This window comes from Talpa occidentalis, unplaced genomic scaffold (genome assembly GCF_014898055.3).
Source record: "Talpa occidentalis isolate TD23 unplaced genomic scaffold, MPIMG_talOcc4v2.1 talOcc4.7, whole genome shotgun sequence".
NCBI lineage: Eukaryota > Metazoa > Chordata > Mammalia > Eulipotyphla > Talpidae > Talpa > Talpa occidentalis.
Window position 1 is genome coordinate 103,804,289 of NW_023605083.1, and position 15,275 is coordinate 103,819,563.

The window sequence follows — 15,275 nt, forward strand, 5'->3', positions numbered from 1 at the left end:
AAGCTTCTGTGAAATTCCTGAGTCCATCTGTAGGATAATGGGGATTAGGAGCATCTACCTCTGGGCAGCTGAAAATCCTGCATGAATTTTGATTCTCTGCGCGAGCTCACTTTCTACAGCCGTGTGCATTTGTGCAGATGAACTGCTTTCTCAGAATTAGTGTAATGTGGGATTTTAAGTGGATAGCGCTGTTGTGCCCACGTCGACCAGTGCAGCCCCCAAGGACACAGACAACCGATGCAAGGGCACAAAGGAGTTTAATACGGGCTCGAGACCGGGCCCTCGACACGCACCGATGCAACGGCAGAGGTCGAGAGCCCCGAACAGAGGAAGCTGGGACATCTTATAGGGTCGCGAGTGGCGGGAACTTTGAAAGAAGTTGGCAATTATTCATTGGCTACTACAAAGGCACTTTGGGCGCGCGCGGTTACAGTTTCAAACTGATTGGACGGTTAGAGATGCTGTCCCATTTATGGACAGGACTGCCCTCATTGGTGGCTGGGGTGGTCTGCTTTTTCGTCACCAAGTGGAGTGAGGGTTGTGACTGCTGAAACTATCTCCGGAATGCGGCAGGACAAGGACTAACATATCAAGGTGGAGGATATACAAAATGGCGAAACCTCAGCTAAGCTTGGTTCCACAAGCGCCACATATGGTCTAAATGTATGTGAGAGTTTTGATAAGTTTAAACTTTTTATAATAGATTTGTCTGTATCTCTTGGTAGTAAATGATAAACTATTATCTAGATATATTTTAGGCATATCTTTTTCTTACTTTTTTAGATGCACCTGACTTTCTTAATAGGGTCTCAGCTTTTTTAAACTGTTGCTAATCTCCAAACATTTTCCCAATATAGTTATTGAAAGAAATTACATAGACTGGACCCACACAGTTCAAACTTGGGTTGTTCAAGGGTAGCTGAATTTTATGTGAGTTTTCACTCAATAATTTTCTTTTAGTTCACTCAGCAGATCCCTCCAGAGAGAACATTAAGGGAAAGCAAGTCAGAAGAACCTTTGAATTCTTTCCCTTCAAACAGACTATGGGGAGGTGGATGAGGGAAAACTGTCAGCTCAGTTTACAATGTTGAGGAAATCTTCCAAAAATCCCTTCTGGCCTCCAGTCTGCTTTCCAGCGTCTTGGCCTGTATCCAAGGGCTCCTGAAATGAGCTTGGTTGCACCTCTCAGGCCTGGCCTCTCCTTCATTCTCACAAAAGCCAGGCCTGGGACCTCAGACCTGGGTCTCCCCACATGTCTGCCACCTCATCACTTCTCCCTTTTCTTTACTGTTGAAATTCCACTCACCACCAGAAACCCCCTGGGTAGGGTAGGGCAACCTGACACTTTGCATATCAGACTTGCACAGGTGCAGACCCGTCACTGAGACTTCCTGGGAGCCATTCCTATGTGCACACACAGGGGCCGGAACCCAGGTGAGAGCATGCCTTGCACACTATGTGCAATGGCAGGAAGTGACAGAATCCATGTACATGTGTCTCAAGGACAGTGCACCCTGGGCACGCTTGGCTTTGAAAGAGAAGGGTGTAAACGTGCCCAGACATAGGGCTGCCTGCTGTAGTCATCCATTACTAACAACAACTAACAACATACTGCAAGCTTAGCAGCTCGAAGTGAGCACATCTGTGACACCCAGGTCCTATGCATGGGGGTCCTCCAGTGTCGTCTCAGGCTGCCATCTCACCTGAGGCTCAGCTGAGCAAAGCCTTTCTCCTTACTCATGTACCGTTGGCAGCCGTCAGGATGAGGGCCTCAGTTTCTCCACATGGCACTTGCTCCGGGAAGCATCGCTGCTGGTGAGACTGACATTATACTCTTGTGTAACCTGATCACTCACGTCCATCATTTTTGCATATTCTATTGGTTAGAAGCAAGTCACAGGTCCCACCCAAAGTCCCAGGGGAGGACTGCACTTGGGAGGGAATGTCAGGAGGCACCAGTCACGGGGGTCATCTTAAATCTCTCCACCCCAATGCCCATGCTATGTTCATCATTATTATTTTTTTAAAGATTTATTTACTTATGCATACAAGAGCTGGGGTACAGGTCAGAGGTGTGGGGGGTGAGAGGATTCTCCATAGACAGATTGGGGAACAGAACAGGCAGATTGACTAAAATACACTGCTGAGGGGAGCAGCGGGCCAGTCAGGAGAGGTCTGCTGCGCCATGTGGGTTGCTCCTTGGCCGGCTGGGGGATCGAACTTGTACTGCAATAGCTGCGGATAGCTTCATAGATTGAGTCTTAACCCCTTGTGCCACCAGGGAGGTCCTGTTCATCATTATTAAACAAACAAACAAACAAAAACCAAGAAAATAAGGACTCAGCACAGAAGGAGAGCTGTCCACAAAAATTCTATGTAGTTCAGCTATTTTGAGGAAGGGACCCCCAGCCAGGACATTGCTCCTTGCTTCCCACTTCTGTCTTTAGCCGCCAAATGACTAGTTCACACCAGTGGGGTAGGAGCAGATACAATTTTTTTTTTAAGATTTATTATTATTTATTTATACAAGCACTGGGTACTGTTGAGAGAATTCCACAGAGCCAGAGCGGGGAGCAGAGCAGGCAGAAGGACCGAAGTACACTGCTGAGGGGAGCAGCGGGCGGCAGGAGAGGTCTGCGCGCCATGTGGGACCCTCCTCCAGAAGAGCCGGGGATTGAACCGGCGCTGCAGAGGCTGCGGGCAGCTTCACAGCCCAGCACTCAACTGCTGCACACCGGGGAGGCCCAGGAGCAGATACAATTAATGTCACTTTTGGTCTAGAGGGTAAGAACGGAGGTGACCTCCCACCATCGCTGTTCCCATCTGCCCTTGAGTTGGAGAGTCCCGTGTTGAAAATATGAGGCCACCAGGGGGAAGGACATGGCCCATGACCCTGCTCAGAGGACCACCCAAGCAAGAACCTGCACATCCATGTGGACAGTGATTTGCCCGCTAAATGAAGCACCTTATTTAGCTGCACAGATTTTAGGAATTATTTAATTACAGCGACTATTGTTACCTTATGTAATGTATGTGGTGCTGTACGATCCCATTACAAAGCCTACATGAGCCTGCATATGACACCATGAACATTTCCTTCTCTTAATTGAGGAGCCAAAATTGCTCAGCTCTCTGTTGCTGCACAGTAAGTACTCCAAGACTTAGAAGCATAAGATAATAAATATTTATGACTTCTCCTGGTTTCAGTGGGCCAGGAATTTGGGAGAGGTTAGCTGGGTGGTTCAAGCTGTGGTCTCAGCTGAAGGCGTGACTCCAGCTGGCTGGAAGATCCACTTCCGAGGCAGCTCCTTACATGGCCAGCTTGTGGCTTTGGCTCCTCTCACCACAGACCCCTCCACACAGCCATTGGGCGTGCTCATGGTGCAGCGGCTCGCTTCCCGTAGTGGGGGTCCCGGAGAGATCCAGGCAGGAAACTCGATGTCCTTTATGGCCTAGTCACAGTGGTCATGCATGGCATTGTCTGCAGTGTTCTGTGGGTGACACTTGGTGCAGGAGGGGATCACATGGAGGGCAAGGATCAGGAGGTGAGGAGCATGAGAGCTTCCTGCAGGCTGGTCACCACAGGACAGAAAATCCCTCCATGAGATGTTTATAGGAGCTTAAGCAAATTCAACAAAGCAATAAATACATGGACAGGTCATGTTGCTCCTGGAGAGAACCATGATGTAGCAAGAGGTCGCTGGGCAACTTGGGAGGGATATTTCCAGCCACCCATCCCGTGGGCAGGGAGAGAGCTGAGACGGCACAGGATGGCTGCAGGATGCTTGTGACAAGGGGAGCCTTTTATAACTGGAGTGCCTGGCCAGCATGCGCCCTGGCACACGGGAGCCTTCTAATGCAGGCTTGAAACTTCATCACCATCGGCCATATGGCAGTTAGTCATTGTCACCTTAGAGCTGCTGCACAGACCCGACACAGTTCTATCCCCCAGTGCACTGCATGAGGGGGAGGCTATCACGTTTGCGTGGGGCACATGATGGATGCTCTGTTCCCTGGAGTTCAGGGGCTGCATGTGCTTACTTGGATTGTGATTTATGATAATTAAAATGTGCAACATCCAAAACAATGTTAGGGATTGGAACCCTGCCTTCTTCATGACCCTCCCCTGCTCCAGCTTCACTTGTCATCCTACTGCTACTTGGTCCCTTGTGGCCTCCTCTCCAGGCTCAGGTGGTAACCCTTCCAGCCCATTCCTTTAGGTTCCCAGAGCCCGTCCAGTTCCTCCAGGAAGCCCTCCACAGGGGGCAGCCAGCCATGCTCATTTCCTGATGTTAAGGCTGCTACTGGGGTTGTATTGTCTTCACACTGTTGCCCACAATGAATATGTGTGTGTTAGTATGTAGGGCCCTGTGTGTTTGAGTTTCACTAGGCTTGGGCATGGAAATAAGAACAGAATATTTAATCAAGACAGTGGAGGGCCTCCCTGGTGGCACAGTGGGTTGAGCGCAGTGCTGTGAAGCTGTCCACAGCCTCTGCAGCATGGGTTCGATTTCTGGCCAGCCAGTGAGATTCCCACATGGCGCAGCTGCTCCTGTCATGCCCGCTGCTCCCCTCAGCAGTGTATTTCAGTCAGTCTGCCTGTTCTGTTCCCCACTCTGTCTCTGGTGAATTCTCTCACCCTCCCATGCCTCTGGCCTGTACCCCAGTTCTTGTATAAATAAAAATAAAATCTTAAAAAAAAAAGAAAGTGGAAATTTTATTTTCTGTATGAAAAAACTATAGTCATCACACTGACAAATAGAAGTGTGATGGCTTTCATGTTTATAGGACTTTGACATGTTGAAACAGTTGTCATATTTCCAACTGTCCTATTTTTGTTCCTGGGGAGTTTCTGGAGTCCAGGACACATCCAACTTGCTTTTGAGTATAAGGAGGCCCTTGGAGGCCCCTGGCAGCCAGGAGCTTCTACTCTGGGTTGAATTCCCTGAGCCTCCAGAGATCCTGCCTTCAGAAGAAGTGAACGACTCCCAGGAACCCTCAAATGGCCAGAGGGCCAGAAGAGACAGCAGCTATCCCTCAATTCCAGGAAGCACAGGGTGTCATAAAGTGATTGACTTCAAAGAACGGTGGGCAAACGCAGCCTGGCCCCCACTCAGAAGGTGTGACATCCAAGGGGCAGGGGAGCGGGGAGGAGAGTGGGGAAAATGGGGATCACAGGGGTGGGGAGGGCTCTGAGACAGGTACCAGTGCCCCACCAGCAGGCCTTAGTGGGTACAGGAGGAGGAGGGATGCGCATCTTGGTTTATGGAGGGATTCACAGATGACTACTGACCTAACGTGGCAGACTCAGAAGAATGAACAAAAAAATTGAAGCCGAACAATGCCAACACTCTGGATGAAGGTTTGAGGGCCCAGTTTGACTTCATCAGATAGAAGATGTAAGTTTAAAGGATGGTTTCAGAGTGGATGGGTGGGGGACTAGCTGAATAATTTAGAGGTTTCCAGAATCAGGAGTTAGCTGAATAAATTATGATAAGTCCATATTAAGCAGTGCTACAGAGCCATTTAGAAAGACAGTGGCTTCACGTCAGTGCTTCTTACTGGCAAATTCTGCAGGGCGGCAACTCATGACTCCTGGTCTGCAATGAAAGGGTGTGGAAATAATGCCAGTCCAATTTATGAGCATTGTTGAGATGCCCATTTATATGATGAATTATATTAATGGGGTTGCTAACATCAAGCTATATTTCATTATAAAATCTGCATTGTCCTGGTATATTTTTAAATTTACTATCAAATTAAATTCAAGACCCTATTTTTATTTATTTAATTTTTTTAAGTTATCCTTGTTTATTTTTCACAACATACAATTTCTCCCCTCAAGTGTGGTTACCTAAGCTCTCCCGCCACCAAGGCACCCACAGTCCACTGCAGGCCACTTGCTCTCCTCCCCAATTCTCTACACACTCTCTCAAAACTCTTTTATTTAGTCGAGTTTTTTATATTATAATTTTGAGAGTGTTCTGCAGTCATATTGCATTCTGATATCCTTGTCTGATTTTGCTATGAGATTATGTTTGCTTTTTAAATGAAAAGTGAAATTAAAATCTAGTGGAGAATAGAATGTACTGATATCAAAACAGATCTGTGACATAATCTTAAATGAAAATATAGACCCCGTCATTCATGGCATTCTGTCTGTGTGTAGAGAAAAGATGGAAAAAAGGTAGAAGAAATTGCTAGACATGGGGAGGTTTAGGAGGTAAGGAGACAAGTGGTTATCTGTTCTTTTTCTCCTTTCTAATTTTGAAATTTTCTCTCCTCTGTCTCCTTTTAATTTTTTTTTTTTTGTTATGTGTTTGGAGCTTTAGCCTTTTTTTGGATAACATATACATGCATGTACATAACACACATGTAAATTGGTATGGATATGTTTTCAATGAGTAAAGCAATTTAAGAAATGTAGTTTGGGAGGCACTGACTGTGTCTTGGCGGGCACAGTCTCAGGCAGCTCAGCTTTAGCCCGACAGCAGTCGCCTGTAACTCTTCTCATTATAGGGCAGTTTTAGGCTCAGACCTTGGCAGCCCTAGGACAGTCATCTCCTAAATGCCAGGCTGCTAGCCTGGCCAGAACTCACCTCTGACCTGTGGTCATTTCTGTGCTCTGACTGTGTGGGGCCTGGCTGTTCCGGCTGCAGCTAATCCTTTGCAGAGACCAGAGGCTGGCCGCCCTTCTGGGCAGCAGATCCAAGAGTGCAAAGCTCGGCTTTGGCCCGGAGGGGGCCACTGGTCTGGCGCAGGCTCTCCACCAGACCTCGTGTGCTATCAGTGGTGAGGTCCCAAACCAGGAAAAGTCATAAAGAGGTTGTCCTTTGTGGATGGCAGACAAACCCCTGCAGGCACTTAGCTATCATCCAGATGTCCCCTGCTTCCTGTCTTCAGAGCAGAGGAAGGCCCCAGGCCCTTTTGTTATAAGTAGACACCATTTGTGAACAGAATGGAGAGGCCCTGCGGGTGGGTTTTGCAAGGTGACCGAATCCCCCAATGCTGTCCCTGGGCGGTGGGTCGTCACCTCTTTATTACGGCCCGGAATAAAAAAATGCAGTTTTACTCTTCGAGAAGCACACAAGGTGTCTTGGCCCTTGTGCCAGTGAGGACCCAGAGAGAAAGGAAGTGCCCGCACGCCTTTTCCCCTGGCACTGCAGTGGGGCATGTGGGGGCGAAGACTGACTCACACCCACATGCTGGGCTTTCCACACAGACACCTATTTTTTTCCCTTGAACCATAAATTCCATAGTTAACAGTAATGTCTCAGCACCCTCGAAGCAGAGTGGTCATTAAAGGGAGGGGGGTATCTGGAACCAAATGGGCCTTTCTTCTTAAATTTAGCCAACAGTTAGTGTGACTCATAGACTTGTGCAAGTAGCTTCAGGGTTCCCCAGCTCCCAGCAGGAGTGACCTGTGACCCTGCCTCTGCTGCTGGTGTGAGCCCCAGGAGGAGGCAAGTCCCCTAGTCACATGACTTCATTTTATCTTGTTCTTAGGGTCCTCCCTGCACACCTGCACTTTATCTCTTGCTATCTTTTTAATTTGAAAAGCAACTTTGTTTGATATTAACACAGCTATTCCTGACTTTTTGAAAAACAACATTTTCCTGCTTGTAGCATTGTCTTCAGCTTTTGACTTTAAGGCACAGCTTGTCTTTAGAAGCTGAAGAGTTTCCTATAAACAGCAGAAGGCTGGGCTTGTCTTATGAACCAATCAGTCACTCTAATAGGTTATTTCAACCATTTGCACTTAAGGTGATTACTGAAACATGTATTTAAGGACATTTTATTATTTTCCTGTATTTTTCTAGTTTGTCTTTTTATTTTTTGACAGCTTCCTTTTCTGTTTTGTTTGGATCTTATTTCCATTGTCTTGTGAGTAAGACTTCTACTGATTTTCATTTCAAGGTTTTGCTGAGGTTTGTATGTGATGGTCTCTACTTGTCACTTGTGGTTTGGTCTCTACCTTGTTCTAATGGGCCACATTTTTACTCTCCTCCATCTCCTCCACATTGTGTAACTTTGGTGTCTGTTACTGCAAACTGAGATTAATGGACATTTCATAATAGTCCTTTTAATATTTCCTTCAAGGCTGACTTGGGGAGGCTGTATTCTTTTAATTTTTTTTTTTTTCTTTAAAGCGCCGTATGTGTTCTTCAGTTTTGAATGATAGTTTGACTGGATAAAGTATTCTAGTTTGGAAATCTTTTTGTTTGTGGGGATAATCTAATAGGAGTGCCCTTGTATATAATCCTTTCTCGGGAAGTCTTTAGTAAACTTTCTCTGTCACTAGTTTTTAGCAGTCTTATTACATTATGTTTTAAGGGTGTGTTTGTTTGTATTTATTTTGCTTACAATTCTTCGGGCCTGTTGGGCCAGGATATCTGGTTGCTTTTCCAGATTAGTGAGATTCTATGCTATTATTTCCTTACATAAATTTTCTAAGCTTCCATCCCCCTGCCCCCACCCTCTCATCCTCCCCCTTTCTGGGATTTAAAAAGAAAGGTATTGTTTTTAAATTACCCTAGAGAGTTCTTACACAATTTTCTTTCTTTTTCACTTTTCTAGTCTATGTGTTTTCCACCACTGTGCATTCAAGCTTGTGCTGATTCCTTTAGCTACATATGTTTGTCTACTATTAAGGTCCTTAATCATATTTTTTAGTTAAGTTATGGTCTTTTTAGGTCCATTAATTTTGTTAGAAGCATTTTCATATTTTCTCTACCCTTATTGTATTCCTGCCTCTGTCCATCCTTTGCTTTTCTTATTTCGACAATCATGGTTTTAACTGTTACCTTAAGCCCTTCATCAAACAGGTTATGCAGTTTTGAGTATTTAGTACCTTTTATTAAATTTACAATTGATTTCTAGGTTTATAGATCTAATTTTTCACGATGGCTATGTTTAACACGCAGCTTATGAGATTTCTGCAAACTCACTGATGGTCTTGTGGGCAGCGTGAGCTGGCTACGGCATGCTGCTACAGAAGGCTCTCCAGATAAGCAGATGCAGGAGCAAAGACGAGGTCATGGCACTCAACACCAAGCCAATTGGCCAGGATTTCTAATTTGTATAGTTTCTGCTCTAGCACTTGAACCTAAGTACGTACAGGGCACTGCCTGTAGCTATGGTTCACCCTGGGTCTTAGACCACAGCCCACTTCTCCATTGAGGGAAGTAAATGTGTCCCCTCTGAAGAAAGGAGAATAACAATAATAGGAACAGAAGTTAGGACTGGAATAGAGTCAATTAAGATCCACGGAATTGCCACTTCTTTAAATATTTACTTTTCATGTACTGATTATATTTGTAATCATAATATGTGTGGCAGTGTTTTACCTGCTGTTTATTCAAAACATTCCCAAGCAACGGATATAGTAATCTTGTGATTTTAATTAAATGTTTAGAAGAGCTTGAGTTTACAAACAGTGTTTACATTTAGGGCCATCTGATTCACCAGCTGGAAGAGCTGTGTGTCTTCAGAGCTGAGGTTCTCAAGTCTGGTCTCCAAACCATCTTCTGAACATCTGGGAACTTGTTAGAAATGGATATTGTCAGTTCCATCCCAGACCTGCTGCATCAGAAACTCCAGGTAGGTGTTCCAAGCAAATGTGTTTTAGTGAGCCTCCCTAGGGATCCTGATGCATGCTCAAGTTTGAGAATCCTTGCTTTTTAGGAGGTTCTTACCACTGGGATGTTAAGGACTCCACTAATGTTGTCTGGGGCATTGTCCATGAAACCCTTAGTTCTCTGCCAGTCCTTACCTTTTGTTTGAAGTGCGAGTTGAAGTAACCACTGTCTCCTCCCTAGGATTGGGAACAGGAGCTCCATGATTAGAATCTTCCATGAAGCACAGGTAGTGCCTGTTAATTTTTATTTGTTCCCACTCCATCTTCCTTGTGCTAAGCAAAACATCTGGCACTACTTGAAGTCAGTGGTTCAGTGTGGTGTGTGTGTGTGTGTGTGTGTGTGAAATATGTGTAATGTGGTGTGTGTGTCTGTGTAATGTGCACGTGTGTGTGTGTGTATGTGTATTTGTGTGTGTGTGTGTGTAAATCCTGCATGCACCGAAGAGCAGAGGCCGGGTAGATGGCAGAAGGAGGGGATCTAGGAGAGGCATGAGGGTGGGGAGGACTTGGGATTGTGGTTTAGCACAGATCCAGGTCCATGTCCCCACAGCACCTTGCAGAGTGACAAAGTCCGAAGGAAGGGCGCGGTGCCCCAGGCAGTCACAGCCTCGCTTCTCACCTGCCACCTGTGGAAGTTCAAGGATGCCAGTGGGGCTGGGTATTGACCTCAAGAGACCCTGAGACCTCGATACTCCCTGGGTGGCAGGTGTGTGCGTGTGTGTGTGTGTGTGCGTGGGCGTTGTGGGGGAGACAATTTTTTCAGCCTATGGGATGAGAGTTTGGAGTCACTTGCAAGAAGATTAGAGAAAAAAAGACAGGAGCTGTCCTGCTTGGCTGGGGCCTGCCTGCAACCTCTTGGCAGCCACACATTCTGACTCTGCTTCTTCCTCAAATGCATTTAGCGGGGCAGAGCCCAGCACTGACTTCCCCTTTCCTTCTTTAGACTACTCATTAGAAATTCAACCATGGTGGAAACGTTGATAATGCTTCGGTTCTTCCTCTTTCAGGGAGGTGCCTCTATTATCAGGGGTTCCTGTGTGTTGGGGGGGAAGGTCCTTCATTCTTGGGGCTAGTAGTCTTCAAGGAGGCAGGGGTCCATGCCGGCCAGCTCAGAGCTCTGGACACTGTCACTGGCTGTTCCCACACCCCAGCATTGCATTTCCATATTCATATTCCTGAGAACATGAACAAATAGATGTTGGTGTAGCAAGCATGTGGCTAAGTTGACAGAGGGGACATGCAGAGGTGGGGGACCCTGGGCCTAGGAGGTCAGCTGCTGTAGGGCTACTTTTTGGGGGGAATGATCAGTTTTGCATTTTTATTATTGATGTCTATAGGTAAACATTAAAGAAATAAATTCTGTCATGTTTGTAGCAAAAGTATGTTTTTGGTTCTTCTTCTAACTTAGACTTTTAAAAATTCTATCAGTTTTTGAGGTAACATTGCTTTGCACTATATGATTTAGGGGTATTTGATGTATATTTGTCTACATACAAGTGAAATTTTCCCACATTCAGATATCAATCTGTCTTTCCTTCATGGATTTTTCCGTTGTTTTTATATTTAGAGAGTCTTCCTCCACATTGCAGTTAGTTATCTATTAACCATCTTTTTATCTATTAATTTTTATGGTTTGGTGAATATAAAACTAGGTTTATTTTGGTGAGTGCAATACAAGTCAGAAATAGAGTTGATTTCTTTCCCCTCATTACATAGCCAATACATTACACTATTTGTTGGATAATTCATTCCTGATTCATTGGTTTACTGTGCTGTTTCTTTAAAAAATACAATCGTGTTGAGACATAATTTACATAACATTAAATTCACCCATTTTAAAGCATACAATTTAATCATTTTAGCAAATTTATAGAGTTATGCAAGCGCCATCACAATCTGCAGGGCTTGCCTTTCCTGAGCTCACTCCCCATGTTCTTGAAAACCCTGGTTCTTCCCGGTGCAGAATGGAACTTTCCATTGTGTGTTATTCTTCCAAAGCCTACATACCACCTGACTGGAAGGATCAGTAACAAGGTGAAGAACCCCAGCTCAGATGACTGTCCCTCAGTCACCGTTCTTGCTGGGAGTCGTCTCTTCAGCTACTTAGGTGTCTTGCCATGGCCTTGCAGGGTGGGGCAGTCATGGGCAGGTTTAACTTCTAAGCTGATCTTATTTCTGCAAAGACACCAGGAAGACGGACATAATGGCAAAAGGTACTTGGCTGTGAGTATTCTCAGAATTCCAGAGCCAGAAGTCCTATAGGAGTGACTACAAGATCCTACAGGGATGCAGGGTGCTATTAGGAAAAAAAAAACCTTTTTTTAAGATTTATTTATTTATGCATACAAGAGCTGGGGTACAGGCCAGAGATGGGGGTGTGTGTGAGAGGATTCACCAGAGACAGAGAGGGTCGCAGAACAGGCAGATCTACTGAAATACATTGCTGAGGGGAGCAGCGGGTGGGACAGGAGAAGTCTGCTGCACCATAAGGATAATTCCCTGGCCGGGAATTAAACTCATGCTGCAGTGGCTGCGGATTGCTTCATAGTGCTGTGTCTTAACACCTTGCGCCACCAGGGAGGCACTAGGAACAATTTTTATAGGATATAAAGAACATTTTCTTCACTTGAAAATACAGTTCACATCACTACCATCTATTTGAAAAAAATGAGCCACTTAATCCATCCAAGTGGAACTGAAAAATAGCTAAGTATTACATGGGTATTTCCACATCTTTCTGTTGTGAAATATGAGATAGATTCATAAAAGGCCAGGATAGCTATGAGCCATGACTTACCCTGGGGTGAACAGCTCCCACTCAAGAATCTGCTATGGCCTGGCCCTAGGCCCCTTCCCTCCCAGCTCCCGGCCCATGGCCATCTCTTAATCTCCTGCTGGGCATGAAATATTCAGGGTGGTGCCCCCTAATCACTGCGAAATGGTCAACAACATCACCTAACACTCTCATTCAGCTGCCCGTGCTTGCTGGCTTTTAGTCTTTTTTGATGAACAGAAGTTCTTAATTTCAATGTAGTCAAGCTCTCTCAGTATTTTCATGATGGATAGTGTTTTTTAAGTCCAATTGAAGAAGTCCTAGGGTCTCCCTGGTGGTGCAGGGGTTAAAGACAGCACTATCAAGCTATCACCAGCCACTGCAGCACGAGTTTGATCCCTCAACCAGCCAGGCAGCAACCCACATGGCATTGCAGATCTCTCCTGACTCGCCCACTGTTCTCCTCAGCAGTGTGTTTTAGTAGATCTGCCTGTTCTGTTCCCCACTCTCTCTGGTGATTCCTTTACCCCCCACACCTCTGGCTTACACCCCAGTTCTTGTATGCATAAATAAATAAATCTTTAAAAAAAAAACAAGAAGTCCTTAACTAGGACTTTGTTGGTGATCACAATGTAGAATATACAGATGTAGAAATAGGAAGCTGAATTCCTGAAACCTAAAACAAGAGTGTGAGAGAAGCAAAACAAATGAACAAAAGCAAAAACAAACTGTCTTATGAGAACAGCATAGTGGCCACTAGAGAGGAGAGGGTTGGGGGACTAATTATATAAAGATCAATTGTATGTTGGTGAATTAGATTTTTGATGGGGATCACAATGTAGCATACATGACTCTTTGGGAAGACCCTGAACCTCCGCAGCCCTACCTTCCCCAGAAATCAAGGGTCCAGTCTGTGTGATGTTTTCTGAGCTGTCCAGTGTGTTCAGCGGTCTGTTTTCTTTATCCTTGTGCTAATATCACATTTCCTTAATTTTCTAGTCTCTACAATAAATCCTGCCTCCTGTAGAACAAGTCCTTCCACCTCTAAGAGTGTCATGGGTCCTTCCATGATTTTAGAATTAGCTTGTCAAGTTTCACACACACAAAATGTTGGAAAACTGGTTGGAATCACACTGAATTCATCCATTTTTAGAGAACTGCCATCTTTCCAACATTGAAACTTTCAATCCACAAACATAGTATATCCCCACTTACTTATGTCTCCTATGATTTTCTTCATGTTTTGGTTCGGCTACGTGAAGTCTGGCTCCCTCGTGTGCCAGAAGTCGTCTTCCTGGGGATGAGCGCAGACTCAGAGCTCCCAGTCACCTGAGTACCTGCTCCTCTTTGCCCTGCGTTTGGATTTGCATTTTGACTAAACAGCTGGAAGTTGGGGGCAAATTCTCCTCTGTAGGCCTTAGTTTCCCTATCTGTAAGATAGGACCCTAATGCCTGTGTTCCCGGAGTGCAAGGATTCAACAAGAAAGCACACTTCAAGTGTTTAACTCAATTAATGTTAGTTAATATGAAACAAAATGGAACCAAGGAAATACTTGACCTGCAGGGTGAATGGACACTAATGGAAGGAGCTGGTCTGCTGTGTGTTTGAGCTGCATATAGGCAGCTGAACTGGCCTGTGCTAGGTTTCTCAGAGGAAGGATCCCTGAAAGGACATATGGGTGCATGAATTGGGTTAGGGGGTGCATCCTGGGCCCCAAGGAAGTCCAGTCGGCCTATAATCCAACTATTGGGGAGTGGACTCCTGGGTGTCTGAATGTGGCTGGGGCAGCAGGCCTGGGGCTGGGCACCCTGATCCTGCAGAGGGCATTGCTTCACCCCCGCTCAGCCCTTGTCCTGGTACTTATGTATCTCTGCTTCCAACCCAGCCCTTTGACCTGGGGAGTTGCAACAGCAGCAGAATGGAATCACGGATTGTTCTGGAACTTCACAGGCAGGACCGAGGCGATGCATATATCCAAGTGCAGGGAAGGACCTGAAACTCTGGCTTGGTCTCATGGCAGGTTCCAACATGCCAGGGGATTTTACAAGCAACATCTTAAAATCATAGCCATAATGATGATTCTGAAATGACAGACACTGTTTTGAAGCAGGAAAAAATTGTAGCAGGGATGAACGTGGGAGTTGAACTTGAAAACTTTGAAGCTGGAGTTTATTAGCTCTGATTAGATTCCCTGACGTGGTGACCAAGAGCCAATCTGTCCTCGTCCTCTATGCTCCCAGAGAAAATTCCAGACCTGGAGGAGCCAGTGGACCCTACCTGGCGTCAAGCACCAGCCGGTCTCCCGCTGGCCTGCTGCACCAGGCCAGGTCCTCTGCAGTCACTGTCCTGATCCCCATCTTTGCCTGTGGCTGACCCCCGATAGCCCCTTCCCCTGGTTTGCACAGACCGTTCTGGGGTTTCTCAAGGCTCTTTGGGCCTAGGCATTTCACGGAATCTACTCTATGGAATCTTTCCTCCAGAACTGGTTTCTTGGGGTATTACAGGCCTCAAGGGTTGTCTGTACAGCTGCTTTGGTCTCCAGACAGGAAAGGAGACTCTGTAATGGCATGCCTGCCTGGAATGGCAGGGCCACTCGTGCCAACACTGGCAGCAGAACCTTCATTCTGAAGGAATTTGGTCTCAGGAGGAGTGATTTTGCCTGTGGGCATGGGGGGATGCCTAACTGTGCGTGTGCACAGTAGACTGAACGGGAGAACAGAGAGATGCTCAACAGTGTGGAGGAAGCCTTCAAGTGTGACAGCTGGCCTGGGGCCGTCATCCGTGTCACACATATTTATTGGAACTTCTGTGCCAGACAATCTTTGCGCATCGGGGAGCAGCCCTGAGCCAGCCGGCAGATGGCT